The sequence below is a fragment of the Mesocricetus auratus genome, unplaced genomic scaffold (assembly GCF_017639785.1).
Source record: "Mesocricetus auratus isolate SY011 unplaced genomic scaffold, BCM_Maur_2.0 Super-Scaffold_100009, whole genome shotgun sequence".
Classification (NCBI taxonomy): domain Eukaryota; kingdom Metazoa; phylum Chordata; class Mammalia; order Rodentia; family Cricetidae; genus Mesocricetus; species Mesocricetus auratus.
The window spans coordinates 56,838,957-56,863,557 of NW_024429193.1; the positions used below are offsets into that span (position 1 = coordinate 56,838,957).

A 24,601-nucleotide genomic window follows, 5' to 3' on the forward strand; every position below is an offset into this window, starting at 1 on the left:
AAAATCAACACGACCTGACTATATAAATTCTGTCTAACATAACTCTTTCCATCCAGAAATCAAGGTGGAGAAAAGAGGAATTTGGCTTATTCTGTGGTTTGCCGGTTAGGAAATGAAGGCTTTGTTGACATAGGAAAGGGACCGAAACACCAAGCCAAAGCCTCCCTAAGGGAAATATCTTGTTGCTTCCTGGTGTCTGACTTTCTGTAGCCACCAAGTTATCAACACAAGGGCTGTTGTTCATATCTGTTGGCCCGGGTGAGCCCGGGGTGTATATGATGCAGGAGAAGGCTAGAGACGATCGGCAATGGGGGGGTGTGTATGATGCAGAAGGCTAGAGACATCAGCAGTTGAGGGTATTCTCTGAGTTCTCTGAATGCTGATGTGGCTAAGCACCTCTCAGAGTCTCACCTACCGCATTATAATTCCAGGTAAGAAACCCCTGTGTCCACAGACCAGCCCGCTGCTCTGTAGAAAGCTGATTTGTGCTGTCCCAACAACCAGATGGGAGTAAAGAGGATGGTATGGTAACTACAGTCTACGACAGAATCATCACCGAAATGGCCTCGAGTTTAATATTTAAACTAAGTTACATTAGCCAAGAGAGAGAAACAAAACTAACATCCCACTCAGTCTCTCCTCTTCCTTCCCTTCTTCTGTCTCCTCCTGCACATGTATACACACACACACACACACACACACACACATGCACACTACATCAGCTGGTTTTGTATCAGTGATTCAGCTATTACAAACAATCTTGGCTCTGAGAGATGACCTCTGTTATGTTAGAAAATGGTGACTAGTGGGTAGGGAATGGAAGACTTAGTATACACTCCCAGGAGTCTGCTTGCTATGAACTTTGTGGGCAGTAGCAGCATGGATGAAGCAAACTCGAGAGACATCTGATCATGAGGGAGAAAAACTTCAGGTATTGCTTTTCTGAACTTCAGTCTCTTCCACAAAAACAAAATAAGAGAACTTGAATTGTGCTGATAGTGCGAGCCCAGAGTTCCAACATCATGACACACTTGGCAGCCTCTTTAGGGTTGATCTTGCCTTTTTGCTGTCTTGTATGGATGTACACATAAACATGGTTTCAAAATAAGTATATTTAATGCATAAAATCCAAATTTACACAACCAATAAGTTCAAGGCTTGTGATTGACTGTGAAAGTGTTTTTGTTTTCCTTAGCAAATTGATTAATGCATTGGAACCATCAATCAACTTACAAGGATCTGATTTGCACATATTTCAAGGATACATGAGCTATAGACAGTGAGGCAAAACTGCAGATATATTTTCCAAATGTGAGTAAATCTAATTTTGATTAGCTGAATCAGATACTAAATTTCCTTGGAGAGCTGGTTATTTGAAAGGGCCCCAAGGTGAATTCTTTGGCAAAACATAAACTCTTTCTGAATGGCGAGAAATTTGTAAGAAATTTGATGACAACTTCTTTTGGCCAGAAAGAAGTGCTTGTCAGCTATTTCCAGAGTGGAACAGAGGCAAAGTTCAAAGAAAAAAATCTCTGGGAGGGTAAAGGAAAGAGCAAGCAATGAGAGGGAATGGGCAGGCCTTCAAACAAGTCTGTATGTGTTTTGTGTTGCTGGCTAGAAGAACATGTGTGTTTTCCAGACATAAAATCACACATGCATATATTTTTATTTGCAAGATTTTGACACTGAGTTTTCGTTGTGTGTGTATTTGCTTCATTTTGGAAATTTAAAATGCAGTATTGACTAAATTTTGAGATAAATTTACATATGAAGGTAGAGTAAATGATGCTTGAAAGCTTGGATGAAATGAGGGTACCCAGGGATATGGGGACAAGCTGATTGAGACCAAGGGGAACAAAAGGAAGCAAAAACAAGAAGAACAAACAAGGACAGCAAAGGAAAAACCAATGAGAAGGAGGCAGGAAAAAAGGGAAAAGGGATCACTTAATGGTACATACCAACTTGTCTGTATAGAGATTTTGGCAAGCTAAACTTTAAACTTCTCTCAGAAAATAATCCAATCTTTTGATGCTAGTTTTAGACAGTCTTGAGTTCTAGTCTCTCCCACAGTCTCTATGTCCTTGGCACGTACAAGATCCTAAGTCTATATTAACTTCATGTATTCAGGGGCAGGTCAGTCATGCATCATTTAATCAACAAATGATTATTAAAAGAAATTATTATTATAATGCTCTACCATATAGCAAGGTCTGGTAAATCACAGATCCAGGTAAACTGGTACCTTTGACTTCCCTTCTCTCACTACTGTAGTCTATCTTATTTCTCAAATTTTAAAATATGACTCTATTTTGAAGCTATTTCCAAGCCTTGAACATCCCACCAAGTCCAATAAGTAGACAGCAAATACAAAATTCATTGTATAAATGTCTGTATCGTGTCATGTTTGGTGGGCATCAGTATGCAGGAGTAAATTCCATACCCCTCTGACAGTAAACTTTGTGAACAGCTTTCAAGGTTGGAATGCTCGATGTTCTGCCAGATGGGCAGCAACAGTATGACTATGGCCTTCCACTTGTGCCAAGAGAGTCACCAGGCAGCAGCTCTGAGAATTCAGGTATCCCATTTAAGTCTGCAAGCATATCTCCATTAATAGGAAGAAGACTGACAGGGAAAGGTGACACAAAACTGCCCTTTAAGGCTTGAAACATGGCAGAAGTTGATTAACTGTTACTTCCTGATTCATAAATCATCAATTTCCTACCTCTCATGTGTTTCCCATAAAATATTGGCTGTGGGGCTTTACTATAAAAGAACATCTCATTTTTAAAATGACCTTGTAAATAATAATTAATATAGAACAATGAAAGAAAATCCCCACTGTAAATCATATGAAATCAGGGCACGTATTTAACTGTTTTGGCACACGTGCTTATGCCTGTAGGCCTTAATAATCACTTCGTTAAGGCTTTTCGTCTTGGAGTATTCATTTGCACTGCTTTTCCAGTTAAGAGTTAGGAATTCATGAAGTGTTCTTCCTTCCCAGTTGTCTCTCCTCAAGCACCATTCATAATAATTCTAACAAAATAAAAAATGATTAGATGTGTAGCCCATTTTCAAGTCATAAAATGTCACAATCTTTACATCATTTGATTACCATAACTGTCCATATTTAAAACATTAGAAAAATAGGATACAAATACGGTCACTTTCCCAAGATCATCTGCAAACAGAAATAAACAAGACTGTAGGAGCTGAGGATTTTGCTCCTTTTCTATAACATCATTATTGTCTTTGGGCGCATTCTTGTCACTGAAGGTAAGTGTCATGGGCCAAGGTGCCATTGAGTAGTATTGGCACCTCTGAGAAGATTGTTAGAAGTATGAAATCTCAGGTCCTAGTATAAGGTAGAATCGATGTCTACACAACAAGAACATAATTCATAAAGATTAGTGTTTGAGAAAGGATAAAACTGATTATTTGATAAAACTCTTTTATTCAGCACTTCTTTAATTTGATGTTTTCAAACTTAACAAGCATTGCTAAAACTTTGATGCAAAGGACTATGACTGTTTACCTGTTTCATGATTTTTAATTTTTAAATTCTATTTTATGTGTATAGGTGAGTGTTTTGATGTATGTATATGAACTGTGTGTGTGTGTGCAGTGCCTATAGAGGTAGTAGGGGGGCATTGGAGTTCGTAGAACTGAAGTTAAAGGTGGTTGTGAGCCTCCATCTGAACAAGGGTAATATGTCAGATTCCTTGATTTATGGGTTCTCTTCACCTACTACACAAAAGTCCATTGGAGAGGACATAGTTTGTAGACCTTTGGAACTCAACTTTGCTTTTTTATAAAGTGAATTGTGTACAAATAATTAAACTACCCCATGGGTGGATAGGTTTGGGGTGTTAGAGGGTTATGCCAGACAATCCCCCATCCCCCATTCAATTAGCTTATCTTCTAATTGCTTTCTATTAAAAAACAAGTCACCTGAATGAATTCCCCCTGATTTCTACATTTAGGATGCAACTAAACAATCCTTTAATTGCTGTGTTGCTGTTAATTGCTGCTAATTATTTAAATAATGATTCCATTGGGGGGATTTGAACAGAGTAATTAGATGAGATAGAACTGATAAATTTATAAGTCTGTTTAGAGCTCATAGATAACAAAGAGGCACTAAACTAGAAACAGAGGTAGAATTTGGAAACTAGATTGAAAGCAGGGTAAGAATTATAAGACTAACTCCCTCAAAGGGTGTAACTGATGAAGCTACTAGGCTTATTATTCTCTGCTAATAGCTAGACTTTTCTAAAATGTGCTGCATGCCTTTCTATACTATTTTTCGAACATACCGAAAAAATCTTGTTTAACAATCTAGGCATCTGTTTTTCAGAACTCATGATCAAATGCACTTCTATAGTAATCCCTTCCTCCCTTTGCTTTCCTTTGTACTGGGGCAAAACCTTGTGATTATTTTTATCATTCCATAATGCTCAGTATACCTTTGTTTTACTCAGTTAGATTGCAACTGTCTGACAACAGGGACTTACAGTTTAGACAATTTAGTTATTGAGAGGGTCACATGAATTATCAGCTACCACCAACTGACCCCAGTGTGGCAACAAAATGGTCTGAGTTTCCAATGCACTTTTCAATGACCTCCTCTGTTGCAACACACAGACATAATCACGTTGTTTCTATGGAGGGCTTTCATTCAGAATAGTCGCCCTAGCAGGCTGACATTCCCCATCTTAATGAGCCATTAACTGTGGGTCTCCACATTAAGGACTATATGAAAACCCATTTTTTCTTCACACCTCTGAAATTATTAAATCAAGGCTTCAAGATTTATTGCCAACAATATACAGTGTTTGTATTGTCAGGGTTGTTACTCCTCATTGATAGAGACATTATACACCTCTAAGCAGCTTTTGTTGGTGCCATAATAAAATGTTTCATAGCTACTAAAAGATGCTGTTTGTAATAAACATGGAAAATACATGACATCCAAGCTATTTTTTGAGGCCTAAAATCAGATATTTCTCTCTGCTGATGACTTTCTGTTTGAGTAAGGTGGAAAAAAACATAAAATGAAAGGATTATTTGAGTTATTAAGTGTTATGCTTGTTTTCTTCTGACCTCCAAAAGGATTTTAATTGACTTATAGACCAAAATGCTGGAAGAATAGAACAATTAAGGGATACAAAGATTTCTAACACATGGGTAGATAAAACTGATTCTAATATTTGAGATTTACCTCTAGAAGTATTTTTTAGAATAAAAGAAAAGATAAAACACATCTGTTTCATGGTCACTTAAGATTTCCTCACACAATGCCAGGCATTAGTGGCACATGCCTTTAATCCCAGCACTCAGAAGCAGAGGCAGGTGGATCTCTGTAAGTTCAAAGCCAGCCTGGTCTACAGAGTAAGTTCTAGGACAACCTCCAAAGCAATACAGAGAAACCCTGTCTCGAAAAAACAAACAAACAAAAAAACAAAACAAAAACAAAAGATTTCCCCACCCAAACTTTCCAAGAAAATTTGGGACTTATTTATTCCAAAGGAATCAGTCTTGTTTCCAATTATCAAAACACTGAACATTTTACTTTCTTTATTTCCATTGCCTCAACTCCTGCCTCATCATCTGATGAGTTTCAGTCTGTAGCTGATTCTCCAGACAGGACAAGAGCATGCTATGTTCTCACAGGTTACAGCTATCTAACGCACCTAAGTTCAGATATTTTTCCGCAAATACAGGAGTTATGTAAGATGGCTTGAAGAAAGCTGCTAGCCACAGTCACAGACTACATCCTCTCCATCTTTTCTTCACAAAGAAACCAGCATCAGAGGCCTGCCCCTTTCTCCTTACAGACTTACATTGTAGGGCCTGGACATACCTTTCCTCCAATTATCCTGTTTTTCCTGATGGCAGGATTGAAGCTCTAATGAGTTTCTGTTCTGTTGTATAAATGTACCACATTTTCCTTATCCTTTCTTAAGTTGAGGGGCATCTATGTTATTTCCAAGTATTGGCTATTATGAATTTATTGTTGAGCAAATGTCCTTGTGGTATGATTGAGCGTCCTTTGGGTGAATGCCCAAGAGTGGTACTGCTGGGTCTTGAGGTAGATTGATTCCCAATTTTCTTACAAACTGCCATATTGATTTCCAAAATGGCTGTACAAGTTTGCACTTCCACCAGCAGTTGAGGAGTGTTCCCCTGACTTCACATCCTCTCCAACATAAACTGTCTTAGCCATTCTGACCAGTGTAAGATGGTATCTCAGCGTCATTTTGATTTACATTTCCCTGATGATTAAGGATGTTGAGCACTTCCTTAAGTGACCATCTGAGAGTCTTCTGTTTAGGTCTGCACCCCATTGGGTTATTTTGTTTTTTGATATCTAATTTCTTGAGTTCTTTATAAATTTTGGGGATCATCTCTCTGTCAGATGCAGGGTTGATGAAAATCTTTTCCCATTCTGTCTTTTTGTCTTGCTGACAGTGTCCTTTGCCTTACGGAAGCTTTTGAGTTTCAGGAGGTCCCATTTAATGATTGTTGCTTTCAGTGTCTGTGCTACTGGTGTTATATTTAGGAAGTGGTCTCCTGTGCCAATGTGTTCCAGGCTACTTTGATTTTCTCTTCTATCAGGTTCAATATAGCTGGATTTATGGCCAATGTGGGGAGGGATGCAGTGGAAGAGCAATGAAAGAGATATCTTTTTGTTTTGCTTTGTTTTTTCTTTTTTTATTATTATTTATTTTTAAGTTTAAAATTTAGATTAGAAAGAAGGTTGCTTCACAAGTCAGTTCCAGGTCCCTTTCCCTTTCCCTCCCCTCCTCCCGTGCCCTCCCCCCAATGAAAGAGATATCTTAATAGAGAGAGCCACTATGTGCTTAAGGAGAAGCCTGGTGCTGGGGTAATTCACAAGAATCTACAAGGAGGACCCCACCTAAGACTGCTAACAATAGTAGAGAGGATGCCTGAACTGGTCTACCCCTGTAACCAGATTGATGAATACCCCAACTGTCATCATAGAGCCCTCATCCAGTAACTGATGAATACAGGTACAGAGATCCACACCCAAGAACCAGGCCAAGTTCTGGGAATCCAGTCGAAGAGAGGGAGGAGAGACTGTATGAGGAAGGTAAGTCAAGACTGTGATGGAGAAATCTACAGAAACAGCTGAACCAAGCTTGTGGAAACTCGTGAACTCTAGACCTACAACTCTTGAGATTCCAGGGGACTGAACTAGGCCCTCCATATGTGGCAGACAGTTTTGAAGCTTGAACTAGCTGAGGGGGGCCTGACAATAGGATACCATGATACAAACCTTGTACGTAAGCTAGCTTATTGGAGTCCATTCCCCATAGTGGGAGGCCAATGCTCAGTCTTAATGCATGGGAGAGGGGCCTAGCCCTGCCCAAACCTATTGTACCAGACTATGTTGATTCCTCATGGGAACCCTTACCTGTGAGAAGGAGTGGACTGAGGATGGGCTAGAAGAGAAGTGAGGGAGATAGGAGGGAGAACTGTGGTTGGAATGTAAATTAAAAATTAAAACAAAAACATGTAGTCTCAAAGATAATGCTGTGAACTCTGGGTTGAAGTCTAGAAGGCTGAGCATTCTTAGCCAGTTTCTCTTGAAACTGGCTATCTGATTTGCTTTTCCAGAGTGATTAACTGTGATATATAAGCCTGAGTGTAGCCTTTTTGTAGAGGATGTGCAAAATATATATTTGATAAGAAGAGATACTATGGCTGATCATAGCCAAAAGGCTGAGGAGTGATGGAGTGGGTAGCTCAGGACATTGGACTTATGGGTGGAAATAAGGACATCAGCAGAAGCAGTTGAAAAATAAAGAATTGTTGTTGACATTGGATTGAACATGGTAGAGGGTACCATGGATAACAAGATCAAGTTTGTTAGGATCCTAAAAACAAAAGCTTTCTTTGTGGCCTACTGCCTACCCTTTCACTGACTATTACTGAGGTTTAAGTAGAATCCATTCATTTATCATGACATTTTTAAAAATGGGATAATTACTATATACCAATTAATATGCTACTTCCTTACAATTCTGACGCACTAAATCAATTTAAAATTGTTTTTTTATACAGCAGTGGTCAGAAAATAGATAAGAAAAGTGGTCAAATTACTACCTAATACCTAACTCATAAATGGTTTTACATACAGCAGCATTCTCACATTTGCAAAACAGTTTCTTACTTTGTGATCATTGGTTCTTATCCCATTCACTTGTATGGACAGGTGTGGTTATTTTCCTGTCTGATACCAGAAGAGAAAGGATAAAAAATCATGCTACAATGCTATAAAAGAACCATTACATGTCTAGGGTAGAGTGTTATATCACCCAACAATACAGGAGTCTAAAAATCTAAGCCAGAATATACTTGAGTGACCATACCATGACTCATTCAAATAAACACCCTGATGGATTTATATGAATGCTTTGTGTGTGTGTGTGTGTGTTCATACAAGTTAATAAATGCAGCTGTGTTTATTCAACTCCATAAAATTCCAGATACACATGCAGAGTATGCATGACTAGAGAACACTCATAGCTTCATTCTTGGAAAGAGAATAAATATGAACCCTGAAAAGCACTTCACACCAGTCTTCAGAAACATTAATACAGAGAGATAGTAATTTTGCAATTAGAAATCTCTATTTTGAAAGCAAAGTCTATTGATTAAACTAAACAACTAGCTATAGACTGTATAGAGGTACTTCTGTTGAGTCACACAATCAATTAGAGCAATGGAAAACATATGCATGTGAAAAAATGGGAAGTAGATGGTGTGGGAAAGAGAAAATTGAGCAATAACCTAACATTTTGAAGTACACAAATGTTCACACAAGATAGCAAGGCATATTTTCTGACAATAGACTACAGGGCCACCTGTAGCATGAGATAAAGTCCTGAGCAGAAGAAAGAACAGCGTAGGGTAGCAAAGCAGCAGCATGGCTACAAAGAAACCAATAAGGACACCTTTGAGGTAGGGAGGAGGAGGGGAGACTGCAAGGACATGAGGTCTAGGAGAAGGCAGCAAAAGTGAAAGCCTGGGTCCAATAGGGCCTCAGAAGCAGTGTAGAGGGAATTTAGTTTTATTCGATGTGAGACGATAAATGATGACTGAAGGAATTTAAGCATTTTTTCTTTTAATTGAGGGAAAACTTACATGAACTAAAATGCACAAATTTTGGTTGCACATTTTAATGAGTTTAAACAAATGTGTAAACCTTAATCATCAACAAAGCTTTCCTGACCCCTTGTTTAAGTGTTGGGTAGCATTCTGTTCCTTATCTACACATTAACATAGTTGGATATATCCACTCACCTATCAGACACGTAGGAGATTGTCTATTTTTACCAACCATGAAGCCTCTATAAGCATCCCTGAACAGGCATTTTTATGTTCTTGAGGTTAAATGCGTAAGATACAATTAGTGGGTTATAGAGATGGGTTAATTTCATGATAATCCAAATAGTTGCTTCACTACTCACTTTTCTGTTTCTGCCAGAAGTACACGCCAGCATACATACTGCTGGACAGCACAGACAACGTTTGTCTGTGTCCTCCCTCAGCTTCCTGCTTTCTGATCACCCATAATATGTGTGCACCTTAATTCACATCAGAGGGGAAAAAAGAGGAAAGTTCGTAGACAGAATTGTGGCGTCTTCATAGCTGATCACATTAAAATTGTATAAGGAAATGAAATGTGGTCTTTCTCAACTTCTGTGCTGTGATTTCCCATCTGACCAACCTCCAGTCTCCACAGCACATAGAGGCTTCCTTTATCTCATTTCACAAGTAAAACGATTGTGTTTATCTTCTCCCGTGTGGATGATTGTATACTTCAAAATAGTGGAAGTTATTGCTCAATTTGCTCTTTTACCCATTTCCCTCCCAAATGTCTCTTTCTAATTCCTCTGGTCATTTTTACTACCGGCTGCTTTGCTAACATCAAACATTTTGATTATGTGTGCTGTACTTTGGAAATGTGTTTTATTTATCATCTTTCCATTTTTAATATTACTGAACGTTTTTTATCTCACAGAATAGTGGCAATTATTTTTGACAGAATCGGGATAAACCTAGTTTAAAGCTGGATAGAGAACTCAGTAGGTAAGGGTGCTCGACACTAAGATTGGCAGCTTTAGTTCTACCCTGGGACACACATGGTAGAAGGAGAAAACTGATTCCCACAGGCAAGTTGTCTTCTGACCTCCCCATGTGTGCTATGACACATGTGTACCCATACAAGCACTGACATAAATAAATAAGTTAAGTAGAAAAATGTAAAACCCAATTTAAACCCGGGAAACTACTAAAAGTCACATACTCTTAATTTCCCCAATCCACAGACTGGAAAACAGAAGCTTTGAGCTAATAAACACTTTGCACAAATTCAAAGAGTGGGTGATTTAAGCCTGCAGTCTGACCCTGCAGCCACTACAGGGCCACACTCTCACTCTCTTCATGTGCCCAGTGATGCTGTAAGGTAAGAGGCAGCATCATTGCTGTTTACAGAAGGAAAAACTGAGGCTTTCAGCGAATAGAACCTTCCCCAATGTCTGTTGCCATCTTCCGACACCATACCAGTGTCCCTGCTTGCTTCCAGTCCCTACTGCACAGCTGCAAAGACAACATGTGGACACAGAGAATCACCTATTCTCTACTGGGTGCAAGGTCATATGGTTAACAAATGCGGGAACTTGGATTCAGAGTCAGGTGTATGTATGTGGCTAAGAAACCAGGCTCCTCCACCCTATGCTTCCTGCATCTTCAGAGGCAAGGAAAGGATGCAGTGATAGAGAAGCAGAAAGTACAAAAGAGGGTACCACCCCACACCCAGCTAAGCTGGAGAAGCTGGGTGACAAGAACTGGATGGGTTACGGCTCCATGTATTATTCTGTCTTTCAAAGATGATCAGATTTTTCTTTCTTTCTAGGGCACAGTCTGTCTCCACCACAGCTGCCCTCAGTTGGACTAATGGAGAAGGAAGGAGCAGTGGTGGAAGTCGGCATCCACCCAGGGGCCTCTTGTGGTTTTGTCAATTAATTGCTGTACCTTTGGGGGCAGGGAGAGTACAAGACAAATACAGGGAAGAGGAAGAGATGAGCAAAAAAGAAATCAACTCATCCCCCAAACCTGTCACGGTTCCCCTTGACTTTTCCTACGAAGATGTCCCATGTGGCTCATTTCGAGCCATTTACTAAACGTCCTTCAGTTTTCTTTGATTTTTCACATCTGCTTTCCTCTTTCTTCCCTGCACAGCCCATGCTTCCTGCATGGATGACTATTGCCTTTGATCTTGGTACCTCTGGTTGCTGCACACTGTAAGTCATCCCATCCACTCCAGCTAACTCTGGGCAATGCTGAAATCTACATCTCTTGCTTTTTCACCCTCTTTATCACAAGCTTCCATCAAGGCTGACATGAGTCAGACCAGCTCTGCCAGTGGGGACTCAGAGAACTCACTAATCCTTTAATAGGAACAGGGGCTTCAAGACAGACACAGTCTTACAGGTACTGTACTGCTCTTGAATCTGGGTACAGTTAGCCTGAATAATAAGGAGATTAAACTGCAGAAGTTTTGCAAAGTGTTATTATTTCCAGTAAAATTAGAAAACATATAATTACTCAAGTTATCTATATCCCTAAGGATTTCAGCATAATTAATAATGACCCCCTTCAAGCGATAGGGTGGGAGGCTGGGGGGGGATGTTGTGAGGGTGCGGGAGGAGGGTAGGGAGAGGGAACTGGGATTGACATGTGAAGCAAGCTATTTAAAATTAAAATAATTTTAAAATTAAAAAAACACAAGTCTTAACTCCTAAAACAAATTAATGACCTCCTTCGTGTTGTTGTTGAATTCTAACTTTAAAGCATGGTTGTCTGATGAGATACACTGACTTATTCCATTTTTTTGTACCTGTTGAGGTTTGCTATGTTGTCATGTATGTGGTTGTTTCTTGAGAAGGTTCCATGTGGCACTGAGAACGTATATTCTTTTGTGTTTGGATGGAATGTTCTGTAGGTCTGTTAAACCCAATTGGGTCATAACTTCTATTACTTTCTTTGTTTCTTTGTTAAGTTTCTGTCTGGTAGTCCTGTCTAGTGGTGAGAGTGGGGTGTTGAAGTCTCCCACTATAAGTGTGTGAGGTTTTATGTGTGATTTGAGTTTTAGTAATGTTTCTTTTACGAACATGGATGGCTTTGTATTTGGGGCATAGATGTCCAGAACTGAGACCTCATCTTGGAGGATTTCTCCTGTGATCAGCATGAAATGACCTCCTTCATCTCTTTTGAATGATATTAATTTAAAGTCTAATTTGTTAGATATTAGGATTGCTACCCCTGCATTTTTCTTGGGCCCATTTGATTGGAAAATCTTTTCCCAACCCTTAACTCTGAGGTAACATCTGTCTTTGAAGCTAAGGTGTGTTTCTTGTATGCAGCAGAAGGACAGATTCTATCTTCAAATCCATTCTGCTAGTCTGTGTCTTTTTATTGGCGAGGTAAAACCATTAATATTGAGGGATACTAATGACCATTGATTGTTCATTCTTGTTTGTTTTGGAATTGGTGGTGGTGGTGGAATTGTATGTGGATTTCCACCCTCCCCCCTTTTTTGTCTGTTTGTAAAGTGGGATTATCTATTGCCTATGCTTTTCTGGTTGCAGATAATTTCCTTGGGTTGGAGTTTTCCTTCCAGAACTTTCTGTAGGGATGGATTGGTGAATGTGCATTGTTTAAATCTGGTTTTGTCATGGAATATCTTGTTTTCTCCATCTATATTTATTGAAAGCTTTGCTGGGTATAGTAGTCTGGGCTGGCATCCCTGGTCTCTTAGTGCTGGTAGAATATCTATCCAGGACCTTCTTCTGGCTTTCAGAGTTCCCATGGAGGAGTCAGGTGTAATTCTTATAGGTTTGCCTTTATATGTTACTTGACCTTTTTCCTAAGCTGCTCCTAATATTCTTTCTTTATTCTGTATGTTTGGGGTCTTGATTATTATGTGGCAAGGGTACTTTTTGTGGTCTACTCTGGTGTTCTGTTTCTTCTACTTTCATTGGCATGTCTTTCTTTAGGTTGGGAAAGTTTTCTTCTGTGATTGTACAATCATATCTGTAAATAGATATTTACTTCTGACTGGGATGCCTCTTGTGTGTGTTGTCTTTAAAGTAGTGTGCTAAACAGCAATGGTGAGATTGGGCACCCCTGCCTTGTGCTGGGGCTCACTGGGGATTCTTTCACTGTCTTCCTGTGGCTGTGATATTATTGGCTGTAGGTTGTTCAGAAAGGGCATTTATTTTATGAGTAATTTTCCTTTTGTTCCTAAATTATTGAATGTATTTAATCAAAGAAAAAAGAGTGATTTACCAGAAACATTTAAATCTAATTGAATGTATCTAAAAAATACTTTGAAAAGCAATGAAAATATTTCCAGGTGACATTCCCATCACTTAGCATTTGTATTCAAATGTCCATCCATGATAAGTAAGGGCAAAGGTGAGTGTGAAACCATTTCCCAAGCAAATAATCATAAATTCTGCATAATGAGAATTTTATTGTACTACTTTCTACCCCTGAGAAAAGTAACATGTAAGACATTTCTTCTAGGGAATGAGAATCATTTCCCATGTCCTTAAATTATTCATTATTAGATGATTCCCAAAGGAAGCTACAATGAATAACTTTTAACTCTTAACATCAAGTGAATTTCTCATTCAGTGCCTTTTCCTGACTAACAGGTATTTTTAATTCCTTTTGGGGGGTTAGGGATTATGTCTACATGGATTTCTGGTACCCATTCTCAATTTGTTATCAGACTGAGTTAAACAGTTTTTAGTATCTCATTTGGAGGCTGGAGAGATGGTTCAGATTCTAAAGGCAAGCACTGAACTATAAAATGCATGGGTTCAGTTTCTAGAGCCCACAATGAATATCAAACAACCTCCTGTAACTCTAATTTTAGGGGATCTGATACCTCTCCTGGCCTGTGAAGGTACCTGCATGCATGTGGCCTACATAAATTCATGAAGGTACACATATATGCACATGCATGTACACATACATGTGCACACACACACACTATCTCACTTTAAATTGTCTGATACTAAGGACTTACTAATATCATCTTCCCTCCCAGGTCTTGAAGAATAAACCTTACCAAACTGTCACTTTAGAGCTGGGCTGTGGTGGCGCACTCCTTTAATCCCAGCACTCGGGAGGCAGAGGCAGGCGGATCTCTGTGAGTTCGAGGCCGGGCTGGACAGACAGCCTCCAAAACAATACAGAGAAACCCTGTCTCGTAAAAACCAAAAAAAAAAGAAGTAGTTCATAAGCAAATGAAAAAAAGATATAGTTTTACAAGAATCTGTTACTTACCAAACAAGATGAAAAATACATTCAGAATCATGCATTGCAATAATATTGGGCAAAACATATGCCGGGGAGAGAGAGAGAGAGAGAGAGAGAGAGAGAGAGAGAGGGGGAGGGAGGGAGGGAAGGAGGGAGAGAGAGGGAGGGAGGGAGAGACACACACAGAGAGAGGGAGAGACAAAGAGAGACAGAGACAGAGAGAGGGGGAGGGGAGAGGGAGGGAGAGAGAGAGACAGAGAATCGATTGTAATACTCAAAGCTGAAATATTCAGTCAGTCATGGGACCAAAAGTGCTGACTTCAGATCTACAGGTTTTATATTTATTGTCTGTGTCAAGCAGTAGTCCAAGGACTGAGTAAATCAGGGAAAAGAAAGAAGCAGAGGAAGGAAGAGTCAGAACACACCCAAACCAGGCTCTGGGATGATCTGAATGTTTACAAGTTCAAACCCCCAAGGGGATGATATCAGGAGGGTTAGGTTAAGAAGTTACGTGTGATGTGTTTATGAACAAAGCCCAGAGAAGAGTCTTGCCCCATCATATGAAGACACAGTGTGAAGGTGACATTCATGAAGCAGAAATCTGGCCCTTGACACACCTACTTCCCATCTCCAGATCTGTGAGAAGTTAAGTTTCTGGTTTTTATTAGGTATCCATTTATGGCATTTTGTTATAGAAGCTCAAAGGGACCCAAATAGGTTATCCATTGGATTGTAGAGGCATGTGAGAAAGCAGGGAGCTGGGAAGAGATGTGTGTCCATCCAGTCAGTTGGCTGCCATGTGCTCAAAGCAGACTTCCTCCCCAGGGGTCGATATTTCCAGAACTTCTTTGAAAGAAGAGAGCTGCCCTCGTAAAACCTGGGGTAGGCTATCCTCACCCTGCCCAGGCAGGGGTTCAGCTTGGCTGACTCCATCCTATACTGCTGATGTGGAAGGGCGAAGACCCTGGAATGCCTTTCTTTGAGGCTCATCCCTCTTCAGGACTTCCTGGAGAGAGCTGTCAGTAAGGTGTTCCGGGCCATAAAAAAAATGATCCTCTTCCTCAGGACTAGATTATTTCACCTGGAAAATCAAGTGCCCTTTCTTCCTGCAAGCGTTTATCAACAGGACAGGACCCGGTGCTCTGCCTCCTTCATCACCTGGAGCCTGAAGCTCTGAGAATAAACCAAATAGCTGATCATCGCAGTTTCTTCTCTGCCTTGCTGCATTTGTACTCAACAGTGCTGATCGCTAGAGCTACAGCCTAAGCACAATGTCCTCTCCAAGACAGCAGCTTTCTGAGATAAAAAATAGTCCTCGGCTCTGCCTGCCTGTCTGCCTCCCAAGAACCCATAAACTTCAGAGTTGCTGTTTGCACAGCACTTTCCTTCCAAGGAGCCCAGAGCAATTTCTAGTGACACTCCAGTCCTCCCCAACTCCTGGCAGGTAACAAGCACTGACATTACTCCCCTGTACACCTAGGAGCCTGGAACACTTTGCTGGACCTCGATCTGTCATTCTATGGCTGTCATTCAGCTGACCTTTCCCTCATGGATGCCCTTATTACCAGCATAGGATTTTGACTGATACAACTCCTTTTTCTTCAAAATTTCTTGATGCTAACATTCCTTTTCGTGTTCTCTGACTCCTTCTATAGACATTTTCATGAAATGGGCCTCAGATCAGACTCAGGAATTAATGTTCTTAGTAAATATTACAAGTCATTTTCCTCTGTTTATGATATATACACAAATTCTCACTAGGAGAATTTGGGAAGTGAGATTTGCTTCGTTTAACTTCTAAAGTAACTCTAGATATATAATTATGCGTCTTAATACAAGTAGAAATATCAACATTGAGTCCCAGTTTAAAATCAGTCAATTCAGTCATAGCTCACACAGACAAGAGGTGACAGGTGATGACTTCTTTTGTTTTCCTACATTTTCACAATCATATCTTCTCACTTACATCATTAAAACCTAAAGTATCTGGAGTTTAAACCGTATGAACAATATTCAGACCTCTGCTATAATATACTGATGTATGAATTAACCTCCCCCTTTCAAATACATTTAAAAAGCAAATAATCCACAAGTTTAAGCTCATGTTCTTGGCTCCTTTGGGACTGAAGCCCATCCTCATTCTCTGATTATCATCACTGTTTTCTTGTTTCTGTCTCCTTCCCATCTCTCTGACTGTTCTACTTGCTGTAAGAAACTTCCAGTTTCTGCTTTCGTAGGTTTTTGCAGCTGCTGAGAGCTGCGGAACTCCCACCCACCATGCTAATGTTCTATGTCTGAACCAACAGTCAGGATTTCCCTCACCTCCAAGAGTGGACATCAATTTGCTCGTGATCCTAGGGACAGATCAATTCCTTTCTTACAGAGCTCTCATGGCTTCATTTGCAAACTATGAGACCCATGGGAGTCACCTTGGTCTTAGTATGGCAGTCACCAGCCATGGTTCTCACCTGAATGAAAAGTAAGCAAATGAACTGTTCATGTGATTGTAATCACTTGAGGTTTACTGTTAATAAGCCTTATTCTCTAGCAGAGAGGGCACCTTCCTGAGTGCTTTAAAGAGAGTGTGCAAGCATCAACGTGTATCATTTTAAGATTTCAGTCTATTGAAGATTTAATAATTACTGTACAACATTCTTCAGTATTCAACACTCAACATATAAAATTGCTAGCCCACTGCCACATAAAACCATGTGTTTCCCCCGGTATTTCCTAATGAGTACCAATTAAATACATTAAACAGTGGCACATGAAAAAAATCACCTACAATACACCTGATGTGCTCTGTACTGTCCTGCCTTGAAACTTTTCCTCACAAAGCTCATTTGTTGGGGATGTTCTTCTCCTCTCTCTCTCTCTCTCTCTCTCTCTCTCTCTCTCTCTCTCTCTCTCTCTCTCTCTCTCTCTCTCTCAATCACTTCCTATTTCCTGGTTCCTCATAGGATAAAACCTATAACCTTTTGACCTTGTATTAATGCTAACTTTCCAGTACTTCCCTCCCTTATGTTTGTGGCTGTGTTGTCCTGTACTGTATAAATGCTGAAATCAATGCCTGCCAAACAGGCATTCAGAGCCGTTTAACAACAACCATTGTTTACCTGCTCCCTAGATACCAGGTGCTGATCTGGGCTCTAGAACTCAAACAGCATTTGAGGAACTGGAGACTTTAAATTCAGGTGGAGTAGAAACAGGTATCAGAAAGTCCATGGAAGCTGACTATGATCCTAATGTATTTGGAAAAAGTTAACTACAGTCACTAGATACACACATAAGTTATCAACCATTGGGACTATTATGTTATAGGGGCCAACAAAGCTTTGTTCTGAAAGACTAATTAGTAAATTAGTATTTTAGGCTTTTTAATACATGAGTTCTCTGCCAAAACTACTCAACTCTTGTAATGCAAAGGCAGCTATAATGTATGCACACATAACTAAGCAAGGTTACATGAATAAAACTGTACTTATAAAAATAGATGAGTATGGATTATAGTTTACCAATCACTGATCCTGACATTTCAGAATACTAATTCCCAGACTTCTATATATAAGCTCTCTTATTTACTTCATTTTGGTTTTATTGCTCCCATTAACTTTTATATTATGTATCTAACTTAGTCTGTCATGTTTTCACACTAACACTTATTGAAATCTGGGCTTTATTATACACCACTTTATAATTTAAGTTATTCCTGCTACTGTTAATGCAGCAATTTTGAAGAATGGTATAAAGTTGAGTTACAAAGATATTCCCAAAACTGACTTCCCACAGGCAGCATACAGATCAGTGGAACTTTCTATAGCAGATGATACTGGTACTATCAGGATGTAACAACACCTATTTGTCATGAGGATAGCTACAAACACTGTCTTTCCTGTCACCTGAAGGCCAACTGTGTTTCCTATAAGCATCTGAGTTCTTTTTTCTCATGAGGAAATCACTACCTTCAATGTTAATTCAATATGAAGCTACTTTGGTTTTTATTTTTAATAGTTTCATGGCCTCTAATTTATGGTCCTTCGTTACTTACAACAAACCATCCTCCATCCTATTTCGTGTGTGTGTGTGTGTGTGTGTGTATGAGAAAGTATACACACAAACACACACACACTCAGAGAGAGAGAGAGAGAGAGAGAGAGAGAGAAGAGAGAACCTTCCCTTAAAAATGAATAATAAGGCAAAACATTTTTATAAGGGTAATGACCCCAGCCATAGAAGCTGGGATACTTGAAACAGCCATCAAATCTAAATTAATTCTTTAACAGCCAATAACAAACAGTAATAGCCTTGTTTTGGGTGCATAACTGATCTTTTAAAATTCCTTTACTCAGGTAACTTTGGTAATAAAATAGAATTGTATCTTCTTTTAGCCAATGAAAGGAATTCTGTATTACTTCTAATAATTAGTTCATGTTGAATCTGAATTAATAGCACATGTTAAATGTAGCAAAGATGAAAACTAAGATAAAAGTAAGTTAACTCATTATTTGTAATAGCCAGAACCTGGAAACAACCTAGATGCCCCTCAACTGAAGAATGAATAAAGAAAATGTGGTACATTTACACAATGGAGTACTACTCAGTAGAAAAAAATGGAATCTTGAAATTCACAGGCAAATGGATGGAACTAGAAGAAACCATTCTGAGTGAGGTAGCCCAGTCACAAAAGGACAAACATGGTATGTACTCACTCACATATAGATACTAGACATAGAGCCAAGGATTACCAGCCTATAAGCCATACAACCAGAGAAGCTAGGAAGCAAGGAGGACCCTAAGAGAGACATACATGGTCTCCCAGAGAAGGGGAAAGGGACAAGATCTCCTGAGCAAATTGGAGCATTTGGGGAGAAGAGAGGGAATTAAGAGAAAGAGAAGGGAAGAAGAGGAGGGGAGAGGAGGACATGAGTGAGCAGGAAGATTGAGTCAGAGGAAAAATAAAGGAGAACAAGAAAAGAGGTACCATAATAGAGGGAGTCATTATAGATCTAAAGAGAAATATGGCACTAGGGAAATATCCAGAGATCTACAAGGATGACCTCAACTAAGAACCTAAGCAATAGTTAAGAGGCTACCTTAAATGCCCTTCCCCTATAATGAGATTGATGACTACCTTATATGCCATCCTAAAACCTTCATCCAGTAGCTGATGGAAGCAGAAGCAGACACTTACAGCTAAATACTAAGCCTAACTCCTGGAATCCAGTTTCAGAGAGGGAGGAGTGATGAGCAAAGGGGTCAAGACCAGGCTAGAGAAACCCACACAAACAAGTGACCTGAACAAGGGGAGCTCATGGACCCCAAACTGATAGCTGGGAAGCCAACATAGGATCGATCCAGGCCCCCTGAACGTGGGTGTCAGTTACAAGGACTGGGAAGTCTTTGGGGCCTCTGGTAGTGGATCAGTATTTATCCTAGAGTACAAATGGACTTTGGGAGCCCATTCCACATAGAGGGATACTCTCTCAGCCTAGGCACACAGAAGTGACAGACTTTGATGATCCCCCATGAAAGGCCTCACAAGGGAAGAAAGGAGGGAGAGGGAACTGGGAATGACAAGTAAAACAAGATTGTTTCTCATTTAAATGAAAAAATTTATAAGAAAAAAAGACTCAAGAAGCCAATAGGTTTGTTCTGTTAATTGTCTAGAAACCCTTAATGATTATTTGAAAGTCAACATTGATTCCTTCTCATGATTTTGTCCTTTTTTGCACAATTGTTCAGTATGTTTTCCAGTTTAAATGTTACCACACAGCCTCATTCCTAGTCAGTGATTAGCCAAATAGCAAAGACAAAGAGAGTAAATCATAATAATTAACACTTGATTAAAATTTAGCTATGTACAAAAGGCTAGCTGTTGTGGTTGGCTCAAGAGGTGGAGGCTGGAGGACTGAAGTCACACCTGATCCAATAAGATGGCTCAGCAGGTGTTCTTATCAATGTCTTATTGATGTGAAGATAAAACATTTAAATAGTAATTGTTTACAGTTCAGAGGTTTAGTCTATCATTGTCATGGTGAGAAGCAGACAACATGCAGATAGACATGGTGCTGGAGAGTTAGCTGAGAGTTCTACATCCAGATTGGCAGGCAACGGGGAGAGAGACTAGGCCTGGTTTGAATATTTGAAACACCCCCCAATGACAAACTTCTTCCAAAAAGGCCACCAGTACTCTGACAAAGCCATATTCCCAATCTCTGTCAAGTAGTGCCACACCCTAATGAGAAAGCATTCAAATATGCATGCCAATGAGAGCCATTCATATTCAAACCATCACAGGTGAAGGTACTTGTCTCCAAACCTGTTGACCTGAGGTTTATCCCTGTGATCCACATGGAAAAAGGAGATAACTGACCTCCACAAATTGTCCTTTGTGATGATATATTATTAAAGCTTGCCTGGGGTTCAGAAAACAAAATCAGCCTCAAGCTATAGAGATCACACAGTGATGGTACACACTTTTAATCCCAGGACTCAGAATTAAAAGGTAGATAGATCTCTGTTAGTTCATGGCCACGATGGCCTACACAAGTACTGAAGAAAGAGTTCATTCCTTTGATCCCAGCACCTGGGATCACACCCCTTTAGTCCCAGCATTAGGGATGTATATAAGACAGGAGCAAGGTCTCAGGGCTGTCATTCATTCTCCTGTCACATTGAGGATAGGAAAACATTGATGTCTCAGGATTCTCCACCTATGCTGAGGAGAGGCATGAGCAGTCTGAGGTTTGGTGGAGCCAGGATCACCTTTCAGTCTGAGGTAGAATAAGAGCTAGTGGCTAGCTACTTTGCTTTTCTGATCATCAGGCAAGCTTTAATAAATCATAAATAAGATATCACACAGTCCTTTGACCTCCAAAAACATGCTGTGTCATTTTGGTACCTCCCCAAAATATAAATTAATCAAAAATTATGAAGAGACTTGCAAACAAAATCACAAAAACAAAGCCAAAGAGAATAAATAGCTGTGGTAAATATCTGAATAGTTCTTTTCCTTACTGAAAATCTAGCTTATGAAATAACTAAAAGGTGGTTGAAAAATAAATTAACTTCTTATACTTCAAGACTAAATTGTTCATTACCTGGGTAGTGAGTAGTCACCAGAGCATGTTTTAAAACACTTAATACATGAATACAACTTCCACAGCCATCATAATATATATATATATATATTGAAAACTTTGATAGAAATCAAATGCCATCTAAAACCCAATCAATTAGTTACAACCCTTTGCTTATCTAAGTCATCCCCTCAAGATTAGATTCATTTCTATGACCTAATTCTGAAAACCATACAATCAACAAGTCTTCCTCAAGTAATCATGCTGGTTGTAGTTCACAACAATCCAGTCTGACACTGCCAAAAGAATCCAGAATTACCTAGCAGATAGGCTTTCAGGTATATCTTTGTATGAAATATTATCTATATTAGGTTAATTAAGGTAGGAGGATCCACCCTAAATGTAGATGGCACAGTTCAATGGGCTAGGGTTCTTGTCTCTAAAAGAGGGAGAAAGTAAACTGAAAACTCCATTCATTTGTAAGTGCATTTTTCAGACTGCAGATACAAGGTCACAGCTGCCCCAACCTCCTGGAATCAGGACTTCATAAACATGACACAGTTTTATGTTCAAACTGTGACCCAAAATAAGCCCCTTCTTGATTCCCTTACTTTTGCCAGGCTATTTTATCACAGAAAAAAAGAAGAGACCCAAACACCCACCAATCTCTGAATTTTATAATTATTAAACATCTTTGTATACTTAAGACAAATCATGCAACTGTAACTGAAGTGTATCCACCTTCCCTTAACCAAGCAATAATTTCAGCATGGTTTGATTATTTACTTCACCATTTTGAGTGGTACATTTGCCCTCTGAAGAAAGAAAACAAGACAAAAGGGACCTTCCAGATACTGGTGATAAATTAAATAAAGAAAAAGTCACAAAGTATTTGGTGGATTCAGGAATAAGGAACAATTATATTAGCTGCTTGGTGTTGGATATGTCACATGAAAGACAAATTTCACCCTCTCACTCCCAAGAGCTCTGGCAGTTAAGGCCACAGCAATGATTCCGGGGTCCCCCACTAGAGAAGGTGGGTTAGCTGAGGGTTCATTCACATAAGCCAGGCAGCTTCAGCACTCCTGTACCACTACTGGCTCAATCTACAACCTCATGTCCACCTTGCAGCAAATATATTTTGAAGAATGTAGAATCCTCCTCTGGGATGCTTCTGAGCTGGTAGGACACAATCACTTAGCTTGAAGTGTGGGATTATATTTACAAGTGCTGTTTAATTTTCACAATTACAGTCTAGGGCTACAGAGTCTGAACAAGTTCACTCTGTCTTCCCTGGGGTCTAAAGAGTCTGAACACTAAAGAGTCTCTTCTGGAGGCTTCGTCTTGGGCTGGGTTTAAACATCACAGGGAGAAGAATGCTGTGGAGATTAAGCAGGTAAAATTTAGAGTTTGTGTTATTTTTTACAAACAATTCTATAACTGTAGTATCAGCCAAATTTCACCATGATTTGGCTGAGTAAATAGCTGAACTGAATTACGTTCTATTTCTTATATTTTAGGGACCTTTTGGAAGAACTGTTGCCATGGTCCTGGAGGCTGTAAGTCACCTGGGATGTCAACACTCAGGGTCTGAGCATCACATTGAATTCCTTCAATCATTCTTTGGAGGTTTAAGTTCTCTCATCCCCTCCTGACAGATTAAAAATCACAATGCTTTAGCGAAATATCTACAGTTCCACCCAGCTGCCTTGCCTTTCTCTAAATAAGTGGTTCTCAACCTTCCTAATGCTGTGACCCTTTAGTGCAGTTCCTCATGTTGTGGTGACCCCCAACCATATCATTACTTTCACTGCTATTTCATAACTATAATTTTGTTAACTACGAATTGTAATGCAAATATCTGTGCTTTCTGGTGGTCTTAGGCAGCCCCTGTGAAAGGGTCATTTGACCTCCAAAAGGGTCTGGACCCACAGGTTGAGAACTATTGCTCTAAAGCATCTTTCTCGCCTCTTTTGTCTTTTTTCTCTTTCTCTTGGGCCACCAGATTCAGAACTACATACTTCTTCAAGTGCATCATTTGTTCTTTGAAAAGAACGTTGGGCACAGAGAGTTAAATGCCTCTGGTTCCTCATTTACCTAAATCATATACGATCACCATGGTCTAAACAAGACTTCATTTCCACATGGGTAAAACTGAGGCAACAGCAATTCCTGGGTTTTATTGTAAATATCTCAGAAACCAGCACACCCCCAGAGCATCAGAAAAAGGCTGAATAAACCCCAAACTTGCAGAGTCTCAGTCTTCACCTATAAAATAAAAGTATAAAGTTACAGCATCCTGTCTTCCTCATGATTAATTACAGGGTTATAAGAAAAATGTGTGTAAGAACTTTACAAGGCAAATCCACTAAAGAGTCAAAGGGTCCCCTGCTTACAGCAACTTCCTCATGGGGTCCAGGAGGACAGCTCAGGCTCAGGCTTGGAGGGCAGAGTCAGACATCATAGTTGCACACTTGCTAGGCTTCTTTTCTGCTCTCTCCTCCTCAGGATGGAATGCTATGCTGACTCCTGTTCTGTCTGACATGAGTTCTTTCTGCACTGCAGGCTGTTCTCTACAATGAATAATGACAATTCTATGTCTTTGATGAGGTGGAACACCAACACTAAATTGTGTCATCACCTCCCTCAGGTTGTAAAGTAGCCCAAGATCCCAGGCAGGGACAGGCCACCCTGGTGAGTGGGGCTGATTCAGCCTGTAGAATCCATCGCAAAGATCCCTTGGCAGCCATTTAATATTATTACTTTCTCTCCTGTTCCACATGAAGCATGAGTGAATTGGGAAAAGCATGGGAGGGTGAAGGGTTCAAAACAAAAGGAAATATAGTCCTGATGTTAATTCATATTTATAGAATGCTTTATTGCCAACAGACTTGAAAATGTTCTATGACATATAATTCTTACTTGTCACATAAATTAATATTCTAAGCCTCATCCCTTCATTTATTAACTCATTATACTTCACAAGGTTGAAAGAGTTGAGAATAATTTATGTAAACAGTCCAAACGTAAACCTGGAGGTCATTCCTTAATTTATTTCACAATATTTACGGAATGTCTGCCATTCTAAAATACTGGACTAGGCACTAAACACAGATAAATGAATGGAACACAGAAAGAGCTATGTCTGCATAGTGCATATG

The 24,601-nt window shown here is 39.6% G+C and overlaps 1 pseudogene; it reads left to right on the plus strand.

Moving 5' to 3' along the window:
- Positions 1-382: 382 nt before the first annotated feature.
- LOC101838774 overlaps positions 383-24,601 on the plus strand; it is a 108,359-nt pseudogene continuing 84,140 nt past the window's right edge.